General features: G+C 43.3%; 1 long non-coding RNA gene across 1 annotated transcript; it reads right to left on the bottom strand.

Moving 5' to 3' along the window:
• Positions 1–269: 269 nt before the first annotated feature.
• LOC114431982 (uncharacterized) lies at positions 270–19,962 on the bottom strand. The gene is made up of 4 exons (XR_003670212.1): positions 19,950–19,962; positions 8,515–8,519; positions 5,845–5,852; positions 270–382 (listed from the first exon to the last, which is right to left on the bottom strand). It is a non-coding gene; the product is annotated as an uncharacterized LOC114431982 (long non-coding RNA).
• Positions 19,963–23,093: the final 3,131 nt, after the last annotated feature.

Here is a 23,093-nt window from a genome sequence, read left to right as displayed (position 1 = left end):
TACAGTTCCCTCACACTAAGTTTTGTAGTAGTACCATACTCTAATGAGAAAAACAACAATACTGTACATGTAAAACTGAAACTGTTACTCCACAGAATTACTAGACATCCAGCATCTGGAAGGAGGCATGCGAGGATATGGACCAGGCATCATGTCAGGCCTGGATACGGCACTCCAGGAGATATTTTCCCCGGTGCCTTGGACTAGAAGACATTGCATGCGACGTTGATGAAATTCTGTGGCCGGACCCAGAGTTGTGTTCTTTATACTCAGAACACACAAAATAGACTGTAACATTTTATTTTATTTTTCCCGCAAAAACAATGTACACAGTGTACATCCCATTCCCATCCCCAACCAACACAAAGTTGCACATAGTACACTACATGCTGCATCCTCCCTTCTGTTGCGGTCTGGCCACAACACCTCATCCATATCACAAGCAATGTTTTCCCTGGCCAAGCAGTGGGGGAAATATCGCCTAGCATGGCGAATCCAGCCATGAAAAGCATCAGCTGCCATATCTGCACATGCATCCTCCATAGCTTGGAGAAGAGGTATACGCCTTTGTGAATTTCGGTCATACACTTTCCATCTCCAGGCAGAAAAAAAATCCACAATAGGCTTGAGGAATGGAGAATATTGAGGCAGATATACAACTAAAAAGTGTGCGTGGGCAGTGAACCAGTTATGAACCAGAGCAGCCCTGTGGAAACTTACGTTGTCCCAAATGACAACATACCTGAGCTGCTCTGGGCCATCTGATCTGGTGGAATGAGTGTGTTGTGTAGGGTGTCCAGGAATGTGATCAGATGGGCGGTGTTGTAGGGGCCAAGGGTAGCTACTGTACTGCTGTACTCATTGAGAACTGTATTGATATGCACTTCGGTCTGAGTCATGCAAAGCTTTCATTTCTCATGAAAGAAATAACGATGGGTTACATTGTAACCTTGGTTCTCTGAGTGGAGATCTCTCCACCCTACATATTCCATATGTACGGGGACTGATCCCCACGGGAGCAGTTGACGTGGATACTCTTTAAGACACACCACCTGTGGTGGCCACACAATGATTGGCACCGTGGCTATATAAGCACCACGCATGCGTGGCCTCCTCAGTTAACCTTGATTGGAACGCGTTTCCGAGTGGCCTGGAGCTGAAGAGATAGTCTCTCCACTCAGAGAACCAAGGTTACAATGTAACCCATCATTCTCTTTCGTGTCGAGACTATCTCTCCACCCTACATATTCCATGTACGGGGACTCTGTAAGACACACCACGAGGAAACCAAGCAGACAGCGCTGCAACGGCTGAGGGTGGGACAGCAGGCGAACTCGGGTGAGACGTCCCTCCCACGTGAATAAACACCCATGTGGTCAACAGAGAAATATTTATATACACACACCCTTCCCTTGTCCAGTGCCCGAGGGCCCTCGGACTTGGCTGGCCTGCCAGACGCTAAGCCGGTTGAAATGGGTGGAAGGTGTTGTGGAAACTTTTCTGCTCTGGTGAAAAATGAAATAGAGACTTCTGCTGGTCGACAAGGATTTATTCTTTGCAAAGAAGGTCAATCAAAAACACTCTAGCGGTCAGAATGAATGAAAGACCCCGAACACGGGGAACATCTTACAGTTATACCTGCAGCCGCCTCCCCCTTCTAATCAAGTCACACCCTCCTCTAGCTGGTCACAGACCCACTGTCTCCTGGTTATACTTTGAAGTTTTAAGTTGGCTTGCTGGAGATGTGGGATGTTAATTTACATCTTAATGATAATTTCCTTGAGTCCCGTGGGTCACGGGGCCATTTGTCTCCTGATCGCACCTTGAGGTTGACCTCCTGTAGTGTGGGATACAGTTTGGATACAGTATCCGCTGACCTGGGGTGTGTTGTGTGTTGGAAGGGCCTAGCCATTAACATGGAATGTCAAAAGGCAGGGGAACTATCACATTGGTGAGAAACAATAGGTGGGGTGCTGCAGGGAAGTGAGTTCAAAGATTAAGGGAGGCTATGATATGCAGAGACAGGCACAGATGTTTCAGGGAATTAACAACAAAGATTAAAGATTAAAGTAACAACAAATATTTAGGATAGACTGCATATACAGAGATCAAAATTTCCATCACAATCCCTCCCTTTTGATTATTCAATAATCACTAATCATTAGTAACACAAGTAGAAATGTGAATAAAGTAACAACAAAAAAAGGGAAAAAAAGGGAGTATCTCAACTAAACACATTAATTCACAGAGTGAATATATCATCACGGCGGTTGTCTAGGGGAAGAAAATAAATAATAAAAAAAAATAAAGAAAACAAAGATCATCTACCAGATATCATCGTCAGAGTCAGAATCTGAACCGGGGTACTGGTTGAGATCAGGAACATGAAATGGAGCAAGCGTTTGTTCGGCCTTGTCAATATTCACATGGACATACGTGGAGGAATGGATCAACTTACTAGTGAGCACATTAGTTAGCCATCTCAATATGCATGGAATCAGGTTGCTGAGTGAAAAGGTCCAAACAGTATCTTGCATATGTTTGATGATGTCAGTGACGTTATAAGATAAGATAAGATAAGATAAGATAAGATAAGATAAAACTTTATTAATCCCGAAGGAAATTCTTGTGCCAGAGGTATCAAGTTACATTAAATGCAGTTAAGTACAGAGTATAAGAGTATAAGTGTCACTATAATCCAAAATAAGAGTACAGTACGCAGTATGAGCACAATATATGATACATGGATACAATATGGAGATGTAAGGTGCTAAGTAAACATAAATATAGACCAGTGGAGGGAATGACAGTGATGCCTGACATGATTATCTAGCGCTTCTCCCTACAGAAAGGGGAGGAGTTATACAGTCTGATGGCCACTGGCAGGAAGGACCTCCTGTGGCGTTCTGTGCTGCTCCTCGGTAGTCTCAGTCTACCGCTGAATGTGCTCCTGTAGGACAGCAGTGTGTCGTGCAGGGGGTGAGACGTGTTGTTACGAATACTGAGGAGTTTCCTTGCATATGTTTGATGATGTCAGTGACGTTATCACTATCATCAGGGGTGTAAAAACAAGCGTAGGGGTTATTCTTTGTGTTTTCATCGATCGTCCTCATGTCATCTGTCCTTGCATCTGAGTTCCTCTGTTGGCTTAGTGGTGAGGTGAGTCCACGTAGTTCTCTCTGCGACCTGCAGGAATGCATCTGGAATGGACCTTGCCAGAGTTTGGAGTGCCAGTGGTTTCCTTCTCAGGCCCCTTATCATCTCGCCAGGTTGGAAATCATGGGGTGATGTAGAAAGCGGTGGTGGTGGGGCTGTCTTCATCTGTTTCTGTATGAGATGAGAGAGTGAAAGATAAGTTTTGCAATTTGTAACATGTCATCCTCACATAGGCCAGTGGAGTGGAGTTGCCTGGTTACAGGCTCCACTCAAAGGGATGGAAGTCTGTCAAAGAGAATTTCAAAAAGACCAGTTTTGATTTTGAGTGTCAAAATTTTCTTTGCCGTTTAGGTTAATTCAAGGCAGCTGGTTATAACATCAGTAGTATTTCCTCCGATTTTCATCTTACACAACTACAATATTATATTTTCCAAAGTTGCCTTAATTAATGTAACGTTAGCTGTCATTGGTCATGGTGCTTGTGCTCGTTGCTTCACGCAACTGTTGCTGGTGACATTTTCTCTTTCGACAGCACTTCCACTGACAGAGTGATATGCAGAATGTCATCCGAGGTTAATGTTAAAATGGTCTGTCCTGGTAGTGTCTGGTGGTGGTGAGTGGTGTGTGTGACTGTTTTGGTATTACCTGCATTGTGTTGCATAAACAAACCATACAAGATTCATAAAACTTCCGCGCATGAACTGAAAATCCTTTGGACTCCCCCTTTTTTGACACATGGTCCAACCCATGTGTCAATTTAGCAAAGTGGGGAACATTTGTTATCAGGTCCCTGCCATGCTGCTTCTCAGGTGTGGCATCACAGCATCTCGGCAGCGTCTTGTGTCGTGGTGTGGCCTGTAGGGACTGTATAGCTGTAACATGTTGGGAATAGAGACTGGAGGTGAAACAAACAAGAGATTAAGGATAGTGGGTTGCTCTTGCATGTTCTAGAGAGCTTGCTGCTCGTCAGTTTGCAGGGCTCAATGCCATCAGTTCTGCTGCTTGTGCAGAATGAGAGGGGAGTGAATCTGAGACAAAAAGGTTCATGATTAGTGACAACATCAAATGTAATACTTTTGTGACCAGTTTGTGGGTCACAGGAAGTGGAGCCATCTGCAAAAGAACCAAATCAGGGTTAGTTAATGGGGATCCAGTGTTGGGAAGTAACCCTGTTGGAGGACAGCAACACAGTCATGTGCTTGTCTGTCATCTGGTGTGGGAAAAAGGGGTAGCAGAGTTTAAAACATTGCATCATTTGACAGTGATGTTAGATGATGTTAGTTAGTGTTAGTTATGTTAAACATTTCTAAAAGTGGGATGTTGCATTTCAGCCACTGTGCTGTGGAGAGGTAAGAAGATTTTCATTCTGTGAAATCATGGATCTAGCACATGGAACTACCTAGTAGTCCACAATGTCTCTGAAGGCCATAGCTGCTTTTTCAGCAGCACCCACAGCTCTGAGACATCTTTTCCCATAAGCCTGTAACACAAAACAGAAGTCATACACTCATTCTTCTCATCTGTAATCTGAGTGTAAGGCCTGGTAGGTTCAGGTAGGGCCAAGATCGGAGCGGCCTGTAAGGCAAGCTGTAGTGCAGGGAAGCAGTGTTCTGCTTCAGGAGTCCATGTGGTCTTTTGTGTGTTTGTAGACCCTTGTCATGAATGAAGGAGGCGAGTGGAGCCTCAAGAATGGCATAGTTGGAGACGAGTTGTCTACAAGAAAAGCACATTTCAAGAAAGGACATCACCTGGTTTTTGTGCTTGGTTTTGGGAGATTCTGAATTGCAGCTATTCTTTGTGGCGAAAGAGTGTTTCCTTCAGAAGTAAATGACATGACCCAGGAAAACAATCTTTTCCTGGGCAAAGTGAAGTTTGGAAAAGATGGCTTTGTGACCACCATGATCCAGATGTTGCAAGAGTTTGTCTGTGTTGGTTTCACACTGCTCCCTGGCCGGGCTGCAGGTCATAATAATGTCATTAGCATGCTGCAACAAAGAGGTGCCGGGAGCCAGAACAAGAGATGATTCAAGACCTTATCTGAGAGACCTATTTCAAGTAGTGGTGCTCTTAAGGCTGTTCCATACTCCGCGAGACAAAGAGCGGAGAACGCGCTCCACGGGTGGTAAGAGATACAAAAAAAAGGTCTTTTCCGCACTGAGGTACCATACTCCGCGAGACGCGTGTGTGCAGAACTCCTCATACGGCCCGCCCACTAAACTATAAGGAAAGACTTTACTGAGTTTTTTAACACACCACAAGGATGTGTGCCATGGCAAGAGGGCATTATACAGAGAGGGTGCCTGCAACAGCGTGAGATGTCCGGCGATGAGTTGTGAAAATGCGACATTAAAAGTAACAATAGCAAAGATTCAGTGTTTGTGCCTTTATGACCACATTTGCACATCTACTGTGTTCCAATGTGCCTGCGATACTTCAAACTGTCCGGTGATGAGCTGTGAAGATGCGACATTAAAAGTAACAATGGCAAAGATATACAGACATTGTTAACGAGCCTATTATGCCCGGGTATGTAGGAGTATATAGAATGGTAATAACAGTCACCATCTGGTATGTGTGAATGGCTGTCTGGAGTTATTGGTGACAAATCACCCTGACTTGCCTTTCTTTCTTTTATTGCTCATCATGCAAAACCGGTATCTGTTGAATCAGTGCTGTTTATACACCTACCTATATACCTGGAGAGGCTCTTGCGCTTCTCCACTTTCATCACGCCCACAATCAATTCCGACCAATCACAGCATGGTTGCCGCACAGCCTTGAAAGACAAAGTTCGGCCCGGACCCTGTGCACAGGAGTGCGGATCAGCGGGCGGTCAGAGACAAAAAATGACGTCATTTTGTGGGCGTAACGTCTGCACGGGGGAAAAATGTCTTTGTCTCGCGGAGTATGGATCCAGCTTTACAGTGTCCTTGGCACTGGAAGAAAAAATAAAAAGGAAAGCAAAGCCAGAGTTGGCTCTCTGGACGAACTGGAGGACTAAAAGAAAGCACTTGAGGTCCATCACTGAAACGAACTGCTGCATTTTGTGCTTGCAGATTTTGAGCAAATAACCATTCTGTTGGTTGAGCTGTATCTCTGATTTTCTTACTAGGGAACAAAGGTGTGCGCACTGGTGAGTCATCACAGGGAACAATTACTCCTGCTGTTTTAAGAGACTCAAAAACTGGTGTTATGCCATCAATGGCTTCTTGTTTGAGCGGGTATTGAGCCTTGCAAGGTCTATAGTCAGATTTTGGAGTGATGACAACAGGTTCACAATCTTTGATGAGGCCAACATCATATTTACTGACAGCCCACAGTGTCTTAGGGACCCCCTGTAGGGCTGGAATGGTTGTAGCTTGTTCTTCAGACAAAAAACAAAAAGATTTAGAAGCGCTTTGTGGTACCAGCTGGATTTCTTTTGAAACGTGCACGACAGATGTTAAGCATCTAGAATAGCACTGCAGTGTCTTGCCAATCGGCTGTGCACAAACATAATTTCATAAATGGGCCCAAATCTTCCCAATTATGTGATGTGTGTTTGGTGAGTGCAATGTGTGGGACCGAGTGGTCCATGATGTACATGTTACATTGAGCTGGTGTGAGAGAGACTGATATGGCACATATGTGTTGTGTCCAATATATGTGTGTCAGTGTAAGCTTATCAGATCTCTCTTTCAGCCAGCTTTCCTCATATGGCGCATCAGGTCCTGTCGACACATGAGAGGTACAATGCAGATCCTCTGGTGCCATGAAATCTGTTGCAGTTGTTGTAATTAAGTTTCTAGCAGTTGTACTAAGCTCAGATTGGTTTGTTATTGATTGCAATTTTCCATTGATAAGTGTACCTCAGGTCAGAGGTGTAATGGATAAAGGAGTGTGAGAAATTTGCTTCCAGGTCAGATGACCTGAGAACTTTCACACCTTCTGGAGTAGAGATCAGGCACAGGCCTAATTTGCACATCAAATCTCTGCCCATCAAGTTAATAGGGCAGACTTCAGAGAGTAAGAAAGCATGTTTTCATTGTTTGACCTAATGCACCAACAGAGTACACATAATCTTCACTTAGTTCAGGCTTTTGTGAATTCTTCTATCACAGAATGTGAGTCAACATTTGTTCTGTAATGGTCAAAATTTCTGTATGATCAGATGTGTACTGAACACATATCTATTGTCTGTGCTCTCAAAGGATTGTGTATTCATCTGCTCAGTGTGTGTGTGTGTGTGTGATGCAGTACCTTCTTCTGGCCTCACAAGTTGGTTTAGCTTGTCAGCAGGAGTCCATCCCTCTCCAACAACCCCCTGAAGCTCCTTCTGTATTGTCTCTTTTCTCTTTTTCTCTCTTTCTCTCTCCCTTTTTTTTTTTTTTTTTTTTTTTTTTTTTAAGGAGAGCATTTGGTCATGGGATGCATTCTGTGTCTTCTGTCAATGCAGGAACTTAATTGTTGAGGCAAAGTCCAGTTTCAGTCCATTCTGTCAGGCAGCTGAGATATTCATGAGGATTTTCATCCTTCTTTGTCCTCAGGCGGTGATTTTCTCCATGTTAACTGATGTTGTGAGCGGATGTTTTGAGCTGCTGTGATGTCAACTTTTCATGGAAGTTGCATTTTCTAGTTCTGGTGAAGGTTTTGGTTCTTCAAGCATAGGCATGCTGAAGGCTGTATTTTGCTGGGGGTGACATAGTCTATGTGCAAGTGGAGAAGCTAAAAGCTGCAGAGTTTTGTGGTGGATCAGGCACTTCAGGATCAGCTGCTTCTGACTGTGTTTCTTGCCGTGGCATCGTGGTGGAGTCTCTAGAGTTGCATGGTGGTGGAGCTCAAGGATGGAGCGGTGGGTTGCCTTTGAGGTCTGGATCCGGCTTCAAAGCCACCAACTGTGGAAACAGAAGAAGAGGAGATGTGCGAGTCTGGTGTTCTTTGTGTGTGAATCATGTTTCTCATTGGTTTCAGTTTTTCTTTCCACATCTGAAAACCTTCTTTCCATGATTTTTCTACTTTTTTAACAAACTTTGCTCTTTTTTTTTTTCTTCTAATCTTGAGGAATCCCTCTAATGGGAAACCAACTCAACTGTCCAGACATTTAAATATTTTAAGCTTTTGTCCTCATATTTCATGCTCATAATATCCACAATCAGTCCCTCCGGAGGTCCAACCTCAACGGAAACTCCATTCCAAATGGAGGCCGTGCACGACTACAATACAATACAGACGTCTCTGTAAGGACCACTTCGTTTTTTTGGCTACCAGTGATAAAAAGCCATGTACTGTACTTCGTTTTTGCTAGAAGCACCAGGAGCAGCTTACTTCGTTTATGCCACAAATAAGAAAGGCAGTTACTTTCGTCTAGGCCCAAGCAACAAAACCTGATCAATTGTGGATAATATGAGAAATGAAACAAATTGTACGCCAAATTTAACCCAGATTTTTAAGGACACACGTAAATGTCAATATTTCAGTGCTCACCAGATGAGTTTCGCTGTCCCGCTGAATTGCGTCCTTTCAATCCCAGCGGCAGAGGTCTGGGGCGTCTGCGGTCAGTCCTCCCTTCTCAGAAAAGATTTTGAGGTTGGAGGCTGGAAACTTTTTCCTTCCAGGATAGCCTATCGCTGTCCGCGTTCCGTCCCAGACGACTGCACGAGGGATCCCGGACGAGTCCCCAAACTGTTGTGGAAACTTTTCTGCTCTGGTGAAAAATGAAATAGAGACTTCTGCCGGCCGACAAGGATTTATTCTTTGCAAAGAAGGTCAATCAAAAACACTCTAGCGGTCAGAATGAATGAAAGACCCCGAACACGGGGAACATCTTACAGTTATACCTGCAGCCGCCTCCCCCTTCTAATCAAGTCACACCCTCCTCTAGCTGGTCACAGACCCACTGTCTCCTGGTTATACTTTGAAGTTTTAAGTTGGCTTCCTGGAGATGTGGGATGTTAATTTACATCTTAATGATAATTTCCTTGAGTCCCGTGGGTCACGGGGCCATTTGTCTCCTGATCGCACCTTGAGGTTGACCTCCTGTAGTGTGGGATACAGTTTGGATACAGTATCCGCTGACCTCCTGGGGTGTGTTGTGTGTTGGAAGGGCCTAGCCATTAACATGGAATGTCAAAAGGCAGGGGAACTATCACATTGGTGAGAAACAATAGGTGGGGTGCTGCAGGGAAGTGAGTTCAAAGATTAAGGGAGGCTATGATATGCAGAGACAGGCACAGATGTTTCAGGGAATTAACAACAAAGATTAAAGATTAAAGTAACAACAAATATTTAGGATAGACTGCATATACAGAGATCAAAATTTCCATCACAAAGGCCATCCCAGCCTGCCCTTCTTAGCAGCAGGCTGGCTCGGAAAAAAACGCCTCATGAGTCTGACCACCACCTGGGTGTCTGAACGTCATGGGAAACCTGGCAATGTATGAGGCGAGACTGCAAGACCAATTCAGGCAGCATAGCCACAATAACCACCAGGGGGAGGAAGATCAACTCCACCATCCCCGAAAAATGACACTCCAGCCAGGGTCCTAATGGGGAGCCATGGCCTGGGAGGCAGGGTAAATTGAGGCCTATTCTTTTCTACGTCCTGCTGTGCCGTGCCCAGTACACGTTTGACAAACATTGTGTGGGCTTCTACATTTATGCAGAAGAACCTGATAAATGTAGATGGGGTCGTCGCAGAGGCCTTGTCACAAATTTCCGACAAGGAGGCACCTCGCCATAAAGCCCATGAGGTAGCGACGTCCCGCAAGCAATACACCGGGACAGAAATGGAATTGCCAAATGGGGCACAGAACTCGAAGGTCCAGCCATTGAAGGTGAACCTGAGGAATGCCTGCGGTCCTCCCATATTGGGACCTGAAAATAGCGTCCTCCAGGCCGATCGTGGCAAACCAGTCGCCTTGGAGGATAGTAGATAATAGACCCCTGGCACCGTCACCATTGTCCGGAGTGTTAGCTCACGGCACCGCAAGCAATACACCGGGCAGAGCCAGTGTGTGGCCCCGAACCAACACACGCAAGCCCCAGGGAGTGTCACCGAGTGTGTTAGCTCACCACCACAAGCAATACACCGGGACAGGAGTGGAAATGCCAAACGGTAGGGCACAGAACTCGAGGGTCCTGCCATTGAGGGTGAACCTGCCCGAAAACAAGCGTCCTCCAGGCCGAGCGTGGCAAACCAGTTGCCTTGGAGGACAGCCTGTCAACATTCTGCACCAAAGTGGGCCTCAAAGATCTCCCATCCTTCTTGTGGATGAGAAGTATCCAGAGTAGAACCCAGCTCGCACTGCGCTACTTCTCTTCCTTTTTCCCAGAGAGAAGTGATTACTGCTGCCAGAATCTCCCTGAGCTGAGGGCCCGCTATCACTGGAATCATGACTGACCTCATCAGCAGGGGGTGGCTTTTTCGTAAAAACTGCAGGTGATAGCCCTGAGTCATGGTGAAAACGATCCCCCATGCATCTCCCACAAGTGGGTATGCACATGGGGGGTCAAGGCGGGGCTGGGCTCCATAGAACGTCAGGGCCGAGGAGAGGATTTGGGGCCTCCAGGGCCCTACCCCTCGGCCGACCACATCTGGCCCTGCTGCGACAGCTGGCATCCAGACACACTCTGAGGTCACCCGGAGCTACCGGGGGCTGCGATGACACCATTGGTGGAGCTGCTGGGCTCCGCTGTCTGTGGCTCTGCCGGAGCATGCCTGACGTCTCCCAAGCACATCGACGGGTCTCCTGGGCCTGATGCAACATCTCAGTTGCACCTGGCCCCACAGAGCTGATGGCACTACAGGCAGCCTAAGCCGACAGGCCAGATCCTCCGCATCAGTGGCGACCGGGACAGCCAAAGATGGCGCCTCATCACCCAGACGGAGGCATGGTCCTGCCCGTGGCCGCTGCCTGCTCCTTCATCAGCCTACAGTAATGTTGTGCAGCCGTGTCAGCGCTCAAACTGCTTAGCAAAACTGCTTTTAATCCAGAACATGAATCATAACCGTAAGAGCACAATGTTTAAAAATTCCTAAATATTATTAATGTGACACTGTAATTATGAATTTTATGTAAAAATATGTGTTGTGATGAAGATGACATTGCGTGCTGGAAAAGACAGCATGTGTTGGAAATGTTGAAGCTGTGCTTGTCGATGCGGGAGTCTTAGTATCACTTGTCACTTCCATGTCTACTGTCTGGGGACCATAACATCTGCAAAGCTGGGGCTTTTAGCAAAAGCAGCTGAGAATACGCCAAGATATTTATCCTGGTCTTGCAGAAACAATCTAGAAGAGTACATGATATTCAGTTTACACTCACTAACCATAAATATACATATTGTTTTATATACTACTTTCTCATAAAAAAACTAAACTGAATGTAGTGAAAATTACCTGATGTATCTGCATTGTGCCTCAGATAGTCTTCACACACCATCAGGAAGGAGACTGTCCATTACCTCAATCTCCTTCTCAGTGACATACATCAGCTTCACAGTAGATGGCTGTATTAAGAGTTGCTCATACAGCACCCTTCCATTTGGAAGATCAATGCCATTTGCCACTATTGAGTCAGCCTGCCTTTTAACCAATCCCATCAGCTGGACCTTTTCCATGTCCCTCCTCCAGAAAGTTCCATGTGATCCTTTGGACTCCAAGCTGAAAGGGGATTTTGCTCAAGAAAAAGAAGTTTTTCTTGGACCTGTATTGAGTGGTTGGCCCATCACTGATGCTATGCAGTGTGGTTGCCACTGGGTTCAGTTCTTTAAGGTATGGTATCACTGTGTTGAGGTGAGCCCAGATAGCTGATGGGTCATGACGCATTGATTGGCTAATGGAACACAAAGACACCACCCCAGTTTTTGTGTAAGCCACACCTGTATGGAGAGAGGCCTGTTGGTGGGAATCACCAAAATGCACTGCTTGGATCTCATTTGCATATTTACATATTTACATTTATGGTTTTCTGCAAAATCAATTTGCAAGACAATATCATCTTCTTTTATATTTTCCTTTACGGTCCTGAGAGCAGAATGCTGATGAATGATGTTGTAAATGTGTTTTCCCAGCCTTTTGTCAAGTTGGTTGGAAAAATCATCCAGCAGTATCTGTTCTTTAGTTTCATGTTTTTTAGGTTTCTCCCTCTCCTCAACCTTGCTTTTCCATTCAAATCACCGAGTTTGCTCTCCATCAAAGTGAGAGGTTGGCAGTTTTTTGGGTCTGGGCACTCCCTGAACATGCACTCCTTTGTTGGACTTGAACATGCCACAGACTCCATTAGGTCATTGAGACACTTTTTATCACTTTGTGATAAAACAGTGCAAAAATTGGAGGTTTGCATGTATTTTACAAAGGCATGTGTCTCTGTCCTTGATTGTTGGTTTAACAATCCGGAAAGGTCACTTTTTGCAAAATTTGCTGTAAAACTGCAATCTCAGGATGCTCCATTTTAAACATCTGATGAAGTATTCTCATGGAGTCAAGCAGGAAGCGCTTTTGCATTCTTTTCTTGCTCTTTGTAATTGTCTCCTTCTTTCCTGTTGTTAGAAATGGTTATCTTTTCCTCTACTTCTTTGCTGATTTTGTTACATTGCATTTTTTGGGTGTATTGGAGTTTGGTGGCCTTAGTCACATTTGTTTTTATCAGCATAGGTAAGAACCCAAACTCCTTTTTAGCAAAGCAGAGCAGGTGGTATTTCTTCAGAAGCTTACCAGCTACAACTTTGGAGATCACTTGGTGATCTTTAGCAGTTTGCATAGTTTGATATTGAAATAGAAGAGATTTTAAATCTGTTGTTCTTTGCATCATCTGATGTTTGGTTTTGAGCTCTGGGGAATTGGACATTTCCACTTTCTTCTTAAGTCGGTCACATCTTTTCTTGTATTTTTCCACCTTCCGTAAAGCATCTTCAAGTTTCAAAGCAGTTGCATAAAGATCTCTATAGACCTTTGCCCTTGTCTTTGCAACCATTTTCCTTCCTCTTCTCTGCGCACAGTTTTTAGGTGCTAGCAGGCGAGATGTTTCAGCTGGCTCAGTGGAGCTGGAGTTATCCCGGGAGAAAGATTCTGGGTCAACACCATTGTCTTCTGGTGACTGTGGTGGTGTTGTTTCAGCCATAAAATTTTCAACTTCAGCCAGACCTGTCCAACTTGTGAGTCCCACCTGAAGACTAAGCTTCTGCTGGTATAGCACTGAGGCACGCAATCTCCCTAACCAATATAAGGTGGCGATCCCTCAGGGGAAAACTGAAACATAAACATTGAATAAATAAAATATCCTTAATCCAGATTTTATTAATCAACAACATAACATTTTTCTGGATGGTCTCATTCTCAAAAACATGTAATCTAAAGTAAGTTTAAGTTTACAAAACTAAAAGGTAGTCTTATGAATAAAAGTAACACTAAAATATATAAAGCACAGCAGATAGGCTATAGATCATGTAATGTTTTCTCTTCTTTATTATTTGTTTGTTTTATTTGTATTTTTTAAAGCACTCTACTCCTGTCCACTTTACAACCACAGTTTCCTATTTCCCTTTGCAAAAACTTTCACATAAAATGGAGGCATTGCAGTGTCTGTGTCCTGCTAGAGCTGGAGTGGAAATTAAATAAGCTGGCTTTGTAGAAACTGCAGTGGCGATCTGAAACAGAACAGTGTAGAACTACAGTCTGAGGCGGGGCTTTAGTAGGGCTCTGTCAGACAGCTGTCATTTGTCTTCAGTCTGTCACATTCAGCAGACATGGACACGTCTCTGTGCTTGTTGTAGAGCTGGGAGCATGCTCCACGAGAACAAAGAACTTTCTCCTCGCTCCTGAGGTGGCAAGAACAAGAACAAAGTTCATTTCAGCGCGGAGTATTCACACTCCCCGAGATGCGTGTGTGCAGCTTCTTCAATGTCTTTCCTCTCCGTAACCACACTGAAACCTGTCACTACACCGTTAGACTACATGCTGACTCATTTGCATACGGACGCTGATTGGATGTTTACTCAGGGTGTGTATGTGTGTGTGCTGCAGCCTGTGAATACACACAGTGGCCGGACAGACACGCTAATAAAAAGTGCCCCTTCTTGTCGGATTTTTCCGCTACCGATGATAATTTTGTCAACGCGTAATATATTAAATTTGTGAGTATATTAACATGTGCTTTCTCAACGTCTAAAACTTTGATTTGAGGGGGCAAGACATTTATTTGAGGGGGCACTGCCCCCTCTTGCCCCTGCCTAGAACCGGCCTCGCTTTCTACTCTGTTTTGTTGAGAAGTTCGCCATTTTCTTCTCATTTTCCTTTTCTCTCTGTGTGTCATTTCTGTCACAGATTTGACGACCCCTTGTTCTTTTTTTTCAGGAATCTTTCCCTGTCTTTTCTGAGACACTCTTGATATTTAAGTGGATCTGATTTAATCCTTTCTCTGTATGCTTTTGATCTCTCTGCTGTGGTCTTGCATGCCATCTAAACAAGAGATGGTGTCACAGTAATAAAGTTATTATATTGTTGCATATTATATTTATTATAACTGTTCTTTTTGTGTGTGTGTACACACAATATGAATTGGTTGATGACATGTTTTGTATAATTACTAAACTTAATACACAGTATTATAAGTACTGCCAATAATATAATAATAATAATAATAATAATAATATAAGCCAAATAGAATAGAATAGAATAGAATAGAATAGAATAGAATAGAATATATTTTATTAATCCCTTTGGGAAGGTCCCTCAGGGAAATTTGAGTACCAGCAGCAATACAACACCGACAGTCAGAGCAAGAGTTAAATAGAATAAAATAGAATATATTGCATTAAAAAATAAAAGATAAGAGGAATTATGTACAAACAAAGGCTCCCAGTCTTCGCAGGAAGTACAGACGGCTCTGGCCCTTCTTGTACAGGTGATCTGTACAGCATGTCCAGTCCAGCTTGTTGTCCAGCCACAACCCGAGGTACTTCTAGTTGCCTACAATCTCCACCTCGTCGTCCCTGACGGTCACTGGACGTGGCTGTGGGCTGGACTTCCTGAAGTCGATGACCAGCTCCTTAGTCTTTGAAGTGTTAAGCTGGAGATGGTTCACCTGACTCCAGGTGACAAAGTCGCTGACTACACTTCTGTACTCATCCTCTCCATCATCCCTGATACACCCCCCGATGGCTGTGTCATCTGCAAACTTTTGGATGTGACACAGTTCTGAGTTGTAGCAGAAGTCTGAGGTGTAAAGGGTGAAGAGGAGGGGGGCCAGCACCGTCCCCTGGGGAGCTCCGGTGCTGCTGATTACAGTGTCTGATGTGGTGTCCTTTAGCCTGACGTACTGCGGTCTCTCCGTGAGGTAGTCAGCAATCCAGGACACCAAGTAGTTGTCCACTGACACCTCCCTCAGTTTGTCCAGTAGCAGCAGGGGCTGGATGGTGTTGAAGGCACTTGAGAATTCCAAGAAAAGAATCCTCACTGTGCCCCTCCCTTTGTCCAGATGTGCTTAAACACGGTGTAGGAAGTAGAGAATGGCGTCCTCCACACCCACACCTGCCCGGTAGGCAAACTGTAGGGGGTCCTGAGCCTGATGCACTTGGGGCTTGAGGAGGTCGAGGATGAGCCGCTCCATTGTCTTCATCAGCTGTGATGTGAGTGCCACCGGTCTGTAGTCGTTCAGCTCCTGAGGGCAGTTTCTCTTTGGAACTGGAACAACACAGGATGTTTTCCACAGGGTAGGCACTCTCCCCAGACTGAGACTGAGGTTGAAGACATGCTGGAGTGGTTCCCCCAGTTCAGCAGAGCAAGGTCCTCAGCAGACGAGAAGGCACCCTGTCGGGGCCCGCCGCTTTCCTTGGGTGGAGCCTCCTCAGTTCTCTCCTCACCTGAAAAAGTTGTTCAGCCTGTTTGCTTCCTCCACTGTCCCCCCTGCTGTTGTGGCCTTTGATCTGTAGCCTGTGATGGTGTTGACACCATCCCAGACCTCCTTTATATATCAAATATATTTACATAGCTGGCATTGTCATTTCCATCACAGCACGTCTTTTCCATCACAATAAACAATGTGATGGAAATGACTGTTGTGGAAATGACAGCTGCTAACATTTTTTAAAAAAAACTCATGACATGTTAGCATGCTTATCGCTGTTTTAGAGTTAGCGTTACTTGTACTCAAAATATAAAATGCTATTTTTCTGATTATTTGTACATTTAAAGGAAATATGGGCTGTTTGGAAATGACGACAGATAAACCTACTCTTAATTTTGCAAAGTTTACCTTGATTTTTTTCTGGATTTGCACGCTTCCATGGAGCTAACGCTGCTCTCCTGCCGTGAGCTCCTGTGTCACATGACAACTGCTTTGGTTGCAGGGTAAATGTTTTTTTTTTTTTTTTAAAAGTACATTTTGTGCTGTGTGGTGGAAATGACAGGCACCCCTAGGGACAGGTATTCTTTTTATGAAAAATACATTAAATACTACTATATCTTACAAACACATGATACATTTCTTTAAAATAAGGTATTTATGTTTAATTTGTCCATATAGATATTTGATTAAACTGATTTCAATATTATAAGGCAATGAATGTCCAAAATCTGGCTCAGGTAATACAGCAAAAACCAGTCATACAAAGTCATATTTTATATTGAAAAAATAATTGATCTATCATTTTCCATGTTCCTCTTGGTTTCAAGTAAGTGTGGGAAAAATAAAAAATGACAAATATATTTTAGTTTTTCTTTTTTTTTGCCAGGGACACAAATTTATCTGTAGTTGGTATACATGTGTATGTGTATATACATACATACATGTTGTGGGAATTAGACCCACACTTAGAACCTACATATAGCAATGTGTGGGTTCTAAGGAACCAAAGGACCATTTTTCAGAAAATATTTTTTTTTTCCAAAATATGATTCTTTGGGTTTGCTGCAAGTGTTTGTGCAGCTGCCTACTAATTGTCAGCAGGCTCATCAGGGCGAATGTCTGGACGGTGGGGTACAGGGTCGATGAGGGAGGGAAACAGTAGCTGCTTCCTTGTCGGTAAAGCTGTCGAATACCTCATTTTTTTCACCTCAAGGGGAGGGAAGCTGGTTGTCTTCTGCTTCACCAAGTCCCTCTTGGTGTCACCTAGTTGCTGATTGCACTCTCTAAGTTCCTGTTCAAGAGTTACTATCTTATCTGACAGGTTCTGTTTTTCCACTTCCAGCATCTGGCATTTGGTGTCTTTTGCATAAAATTGTGTCGTCAGTAACCAGATGTTATTCTGGAGTTTACGGTTAGTCTGCCGTCTTTCATTGAGCTCATTTTCTACACCACGCAGCTCCTGCTGCTGTTTCTGGAGGAGTTCATCTTTTTTATAGATAGTGCGCGTCCGTTCCTCTAGCTTTTGATTAAGTAAATTCACCTCCCAACTTGCTTCACCGAAGTCTTTTTGTCCTTGTAAACTCTCTTGGTTATATTCCAAAAGGATCTGTTTTTTCTGATCTCTAGACTCATGAGAGAGAGACTCAGTTTCGAGCGTTTGATCTTTGATCTTTTGCTCATGCAGCTGCTTCACCCTCTGCAGTTCATTCACTGTGTTTTCATGTGTTTTCTTCATTTGCTCCAGTTCAGAACTTAAGCGTTTGTAGGCACTGACTAAGAGTCCGAGGTCTTCATTCAGTTTCCCTTTAGCCACATTAGCGTCGATGAGTTCTGACTGAAGCGTTTTGAGTTCTGACTGAAGAGTTACCAGGTTAGCTGTGATGCAGTCTTTAGCTTTGTCGACCTTTTTAGTCTTCACTATCTGCTGGTTAAGCTTGTTTTCTAGTTTGGTGACAAGAAAATTTGAGTCTCTTATCGATTTGTCTTTTGTAAGAGCTTCTTTTTCGTGTTCCTTTTCTTTTGATTTGAGTGTGTCATGCTGTTGAACTATTTTGGCATTTTGTGTTTTCAGCTCTTGATTGACAAGACTCAGTCTTCTGGCCTCTTTGCACTTCTCGTCTAACTTCTTCCTTGTAGTGTCCAGATCTTCCAGGAGGCTTTTTGTTTGGAGGACCACGTTTGCTTGAGATTTGCTCAGTGTATCAATCCCTGATGCATGCAGTTTCAACTTCGCTAACATATAAGCTTTGTCTTCAACCTGGTTCTCAATAATGCCTTGCAGTTTTTTGACTACAGCATCATCTATCCCATGTTTTTTCATTGAATGATGTAATATCTTCACCTCCACATTGAGGTCAGCATTGATCGTGTCATCATTCCTCACTTTTTTTAGCTGCTCAATAACCGCATCCTTTTCCTCAACTTCCTGAACAAGCTTTTTATTGGATTCCCTTACTTTCCTTAAAGCTACCTGTACTGGAGTTAGTTCTGAGACGTGAGACATTGTGGCAGTCATATTATCTGTACACAAAACCGTACTGTCTTTACACACATTGCGAGAGCAGTTATAAACAGTCTATGACATCATAACGTCTTTATGACATCATAACGTCTTTATAACATCATAACGTCTTTATGACATCATAACGTCTTTACGACGTCAGTCATAATGATGTCATAAAGATGTTAATCATTAGGACCGGATTCCAACATGCTTCTGCGCTGTCGGCTGTGGAAATAACAAATCACAAAGAAATGGTTTAACCTTATAATATCCCCAAAAACCCGGAGCGTGACCAGAAATAGATTGCTGCCATCAGGAGGGATCACTAGACTCACACAGAATCCAGAATCCAGTCCAGAATGTGCAGTGAGCACGCTAGCTTATGTATGCTACATCTAGCATTAGCACAACTAACTCCAAATAGCTAATGTGTTATTTGTGTCTCATTTCACCACTGCAGGCAAGAAAACTGATAATTTTTTGAGCCCTGGTTATGTGCCAAGTTTTTCTGCCTATCTGTCACCTGTGGAGCACCAAGAAAAATCAGCAGCTACAAGAAATTTGAGCAAACACAAGCAATGGAAAAGATGCCAAGATCTGTTGATGTCACACTATGATAACCTATATACTATAATTCATGCTGAAATGGAGATTGACAAGATATTCCTGAGGAGAGGGGTCAGAGCAGGGAATATAGCTACTGTAAAGACCCTGTCCTCACTGAAAGCAGTGTAGTATGCCCGAGTGAAGTTTGCCAAGCATCTGTGAAGAAACTGACAGATGAGTGTACCAGACTGAGGTCTATGAGCATCGGGACAGGGTAAGCAAGTTATCTTTCCAGTAAAAGTTTCACGGAGTATAAAAAATATCAACAACTTTAAGAAAATGGAGAGGCTGTAAAAACAGTTTACAGGTTATGTAAGACAAGATGAATCAGGGCTCTGGCTTTAGAGATATTGTGGATAAAAGAGTGAAATTCCTTTGTGAAGTGAAGAAGCAAAGAATATTGTCCCCTAAGGAATAATCTTTTTCACACAACAACAGTACAACAGTAGCAGGCGTCTCACAATACACATATTTTTAACATTAAAAACAACAACAAAGAACACATAGTGCTGTGGACTGGGTGTCTGTCACAGGAGTTTATTTAATACAGTGATGGCTGAGGGGACGAAACTTTTCTTGAAATGTGCTTTTTTCCAGTTCAGGGTTCTGTATCTACGGCCAGACGTGAGTAGAGTGAAAAACCGGTTCAGAGGGTGATCAGGACTGTTTACTATGGCTCGTGCGAGGCTTATGATGGCTGTGTCATTTGTGTCAGTCAGGCTTGGGGTGGGAAGATGTATTGTCTTGGATGCTGTGTTTCAGATTTTGATGAGTTTGTTCCTGCTAGTTACTGTTAGCATAGTGAAAAAACAGGGGGAGCAGTAGACTAGAATGGGTTGAATTATACTTTTGTAAGTAACAGCAGAAGAATTGGAGCGACAGAGAATGATCCTAGTTTCAGTATTATATGCAGTGTCTGTTGTGCCCGTTTCTGTATGATGGTAACATGTTCATTGAAGTTTAGCTTGATGGTGAGTCCAAGAAATTTGATATTTAAACTCTGACAGACATTTGTGTAGGGTGTGTAGGGACTGAGGATGCAGCCTTGAGGGGCTCCAGTGTCGGTGATGATGGTTGGTGAGGTCACCGTCCCTATTTTCACGGTCTGTGGCCTGCTGCTGAGGAAGTTGTATACCCAGTGGATGAGGAGAGGAGTGACATTCAGGTGCTGTAGTTTTTGATGAGTTGACGGCGTTGAATTGTGCTGAATGGTGTGCCATGAAGAAGCAGCTAATATAGAAGTGCCTGTCGATGTATTAAGAATCAATCAAGAATCCAGAATCTTTATTGTCACTATGCAAGGCACAATGAAATTTTGTTCAGCAGCTCTTGGCTTAGGCACACAGTTGGACACATAAAATAAAAAAGAGACATGCTTAAAATATACCTAGATAAATATAAAACAGAATAAAGAATAATAAAACTAACAGTGCAAATTAAATTTAAAGTGACCAGTATAAATATATTGTACAAAATGCAGTGTATTCATGGTTTAAAGCAGCGGTCCCCAACCTTTTTTGCACCACGGACCGGTATCATGTAAAACAATACTTTCACGGACCGGCACAGAAAAAAAAGTGCATAAAGAGACAACTTACTCTTAATTAGTGCTTAATTAGTGGGAGCCTTTGAGCTTTCTCAGCAATGAGGCGGTCCCATCTAGGGATAATGGGAGACATGACACCCGAAGTGTGTTTCTTATGTCCAGTCCACTCCGTAATTTTGTTTTGGCCGTCATTAATTGCTTCAGTCGTTCTTGTTCACGTTTTCTTCCATGGCTTGTCTTTTAATGCAGGGTGCTCGGTCTCGCAGTTTAGAAGGCTTCGTTTCATTTGCGAGTCTGTCGCCACATATCACTCAGAGCGGACTTGGTGTGTGAGAATCACCTGTTGCAATAAATCCGTATTTTAAATAGGACTCCTGATATAGTCTTTTAAATGCAGGTTTCTTTTTCTTTGAAGGGGCAGGCTCCTCTTCTTCTGTCTCCTCGTTAGGCCTTTTCCCCTTTCCGAAGAAGCTCTCCAAAGACGTTTGTTTTTTATTCATTTTTGCTGCTTGTGGGCTTAATTTTGGGGTTCCGTATCCCGTGACCGAGACAAGCGTCTGGGCAGGTGCTTAACCCTTTAACACCACCCCCAATAGTTGATGAAACGCCTGTCAAAGGCATACCCAAATTAAACTACAAGCTGTTTGTGACCCCTTAGGAGTATGTGCAAAAGCTTGGTCTCATTGTGAAGGTAACACTCTGAAATTTTTATTTTAGCTGTGTGATTTACTGCAATTGCAAATGGTTAACAGTGAGAGAAGTCTAAACACAGAGAAATAAAAAGATTTTGTAGCTCGCCTAAATTTTTTTTGTAAAAAAAGGCTGCTTGACAACTGGAGCATGGTGATGTTGATTAGATGACAATATAGTGACACAGGCTGAAGTCTTACCTATTCCCAGTTAAAAGTAGATAGTAATTGGACAAGAAATGACCATTTGGGACAGGTTTTTCTGTAGGTATTCCCAGGCGCTCTCCAAAAAGTGCCATTTGGAGTCTCCAAATGGACACTTTGGCACCAAAGTGCATAACTCTGGAATGCTTCAACATACAGACATCAATGAGAGCTCTAATGAAAGGTGCCACTTAGAGGAACCTCATTCCATATTCAGATTCACTATTAGTATGATTGAAATAATGTTAGTGAAGCAAAAACACATTGAATGCTCATTATTCTACTGAAACTGAAATTGTGCATCACAAGAAAAGACTCAGAACAAGAGATATGGTCAAAAACAACACCTTTATCTAAACAAATACCCAAACTACTTACAGCAAACTGTTTACATGTTTACAATTCCACAGGTTTCACAGCCACATGTTGTTCTCAGTATGCCACTGTTACAGTCACGGGCTGCTACAAAGCACAGCTAGAAAGCTTGATGGGTGTCTTACTGTCACCAGAGATGTAGACTGGCTTGTGATGTTGTACACTGGGAGTAGGAGGCTGCTCTGGCTCTGGTGCTTGGCTCCCACTCTGTATCTGAATCAGTTTGCCTAAAATGCAAAAAATAAGGTTTTCATTCACAGAACAACTGTATCTGCATTCATTGTTCACCTCACAAATCAATAGTAAAAGTGCACACCACACAGGTAAACAAAATAGAACAGTGTTTGCCTAAAATGCAAAAAATATATATAAAACAAAATAACTATAGATGTATGTATGGTTGTATGTATATATCAGATATTCATTCACAGAACAACTGTAGCTGTATTCATTGTTCACCTCACAAATCAGTCCTCCACAACTACTTTTGGAGGAATAGTAAAAGCACACACCTCCCCCACACAGGTAAACAGAACAAAGGACCCACACAGGTAAATGAAATAGAACACAGTGTTTGCCTAAAAATGCACAAAATATATATAAAACAAAATAACTATAGATGTATGTATGGTTGTATGTATATATCAGATATTCATTCACAGAACAACTGTAGCTGTATTCATTGTTCACCTCACAAATCAGTCCTCCACAACTACTTTTGGAGGAATAGTAAAAGCGCACACCTCCCCCACACAGGTAAACAAAACAAAGGACACAACACTGTATTCACTAATTCTTTGAAACGTCTACATTCTATTTATAAAACTGCAACATGTATAAAAGTTACTTACTTGTCATGGACAATATCTTCTCCTTCAATGAACATGTCCTCCTCCACCGAGTCAACAGACGACACATAACTTTGCGCATCCGACACATCCTCGTCAGAAAAGTCGCTTTCCCGTCTCGTACACTCTTCAATAACTTCTTCAACAGTGTAATTCTTCTTTTCCATGCGTTTCGCCATCTCTCTGGTCACTGGAAATACCACTGGAATGGAGATATACGCTCACTCTCACTATTACGCATTTACGCATGGACAGCCGGCATCCATTGTTCATGTTTACGCTTAGGCCTGTAGCCCACCCTCCTTCCACAACCCCTTCATGTGGGACATCCCCGTGACGGAA

This window comes from Parambassis ranga, chromosome 2 (genome assembly GCF_900634625.1).
Source record: "Parambassis ranga chromosome 2, fParRan2.1, whole genome shotgun sequence".
Lineage (NCBI taxonomy): Eukaryota > Metazoa > Chordata > Actinopteri > Ambassidae > Parambassis > Parambassis ranga.
The sequence above is the reverse complement of the archived record's forward strand: the minus strand, read 5'-3'. Positions and strand labels throughout refer to the sequence as shown.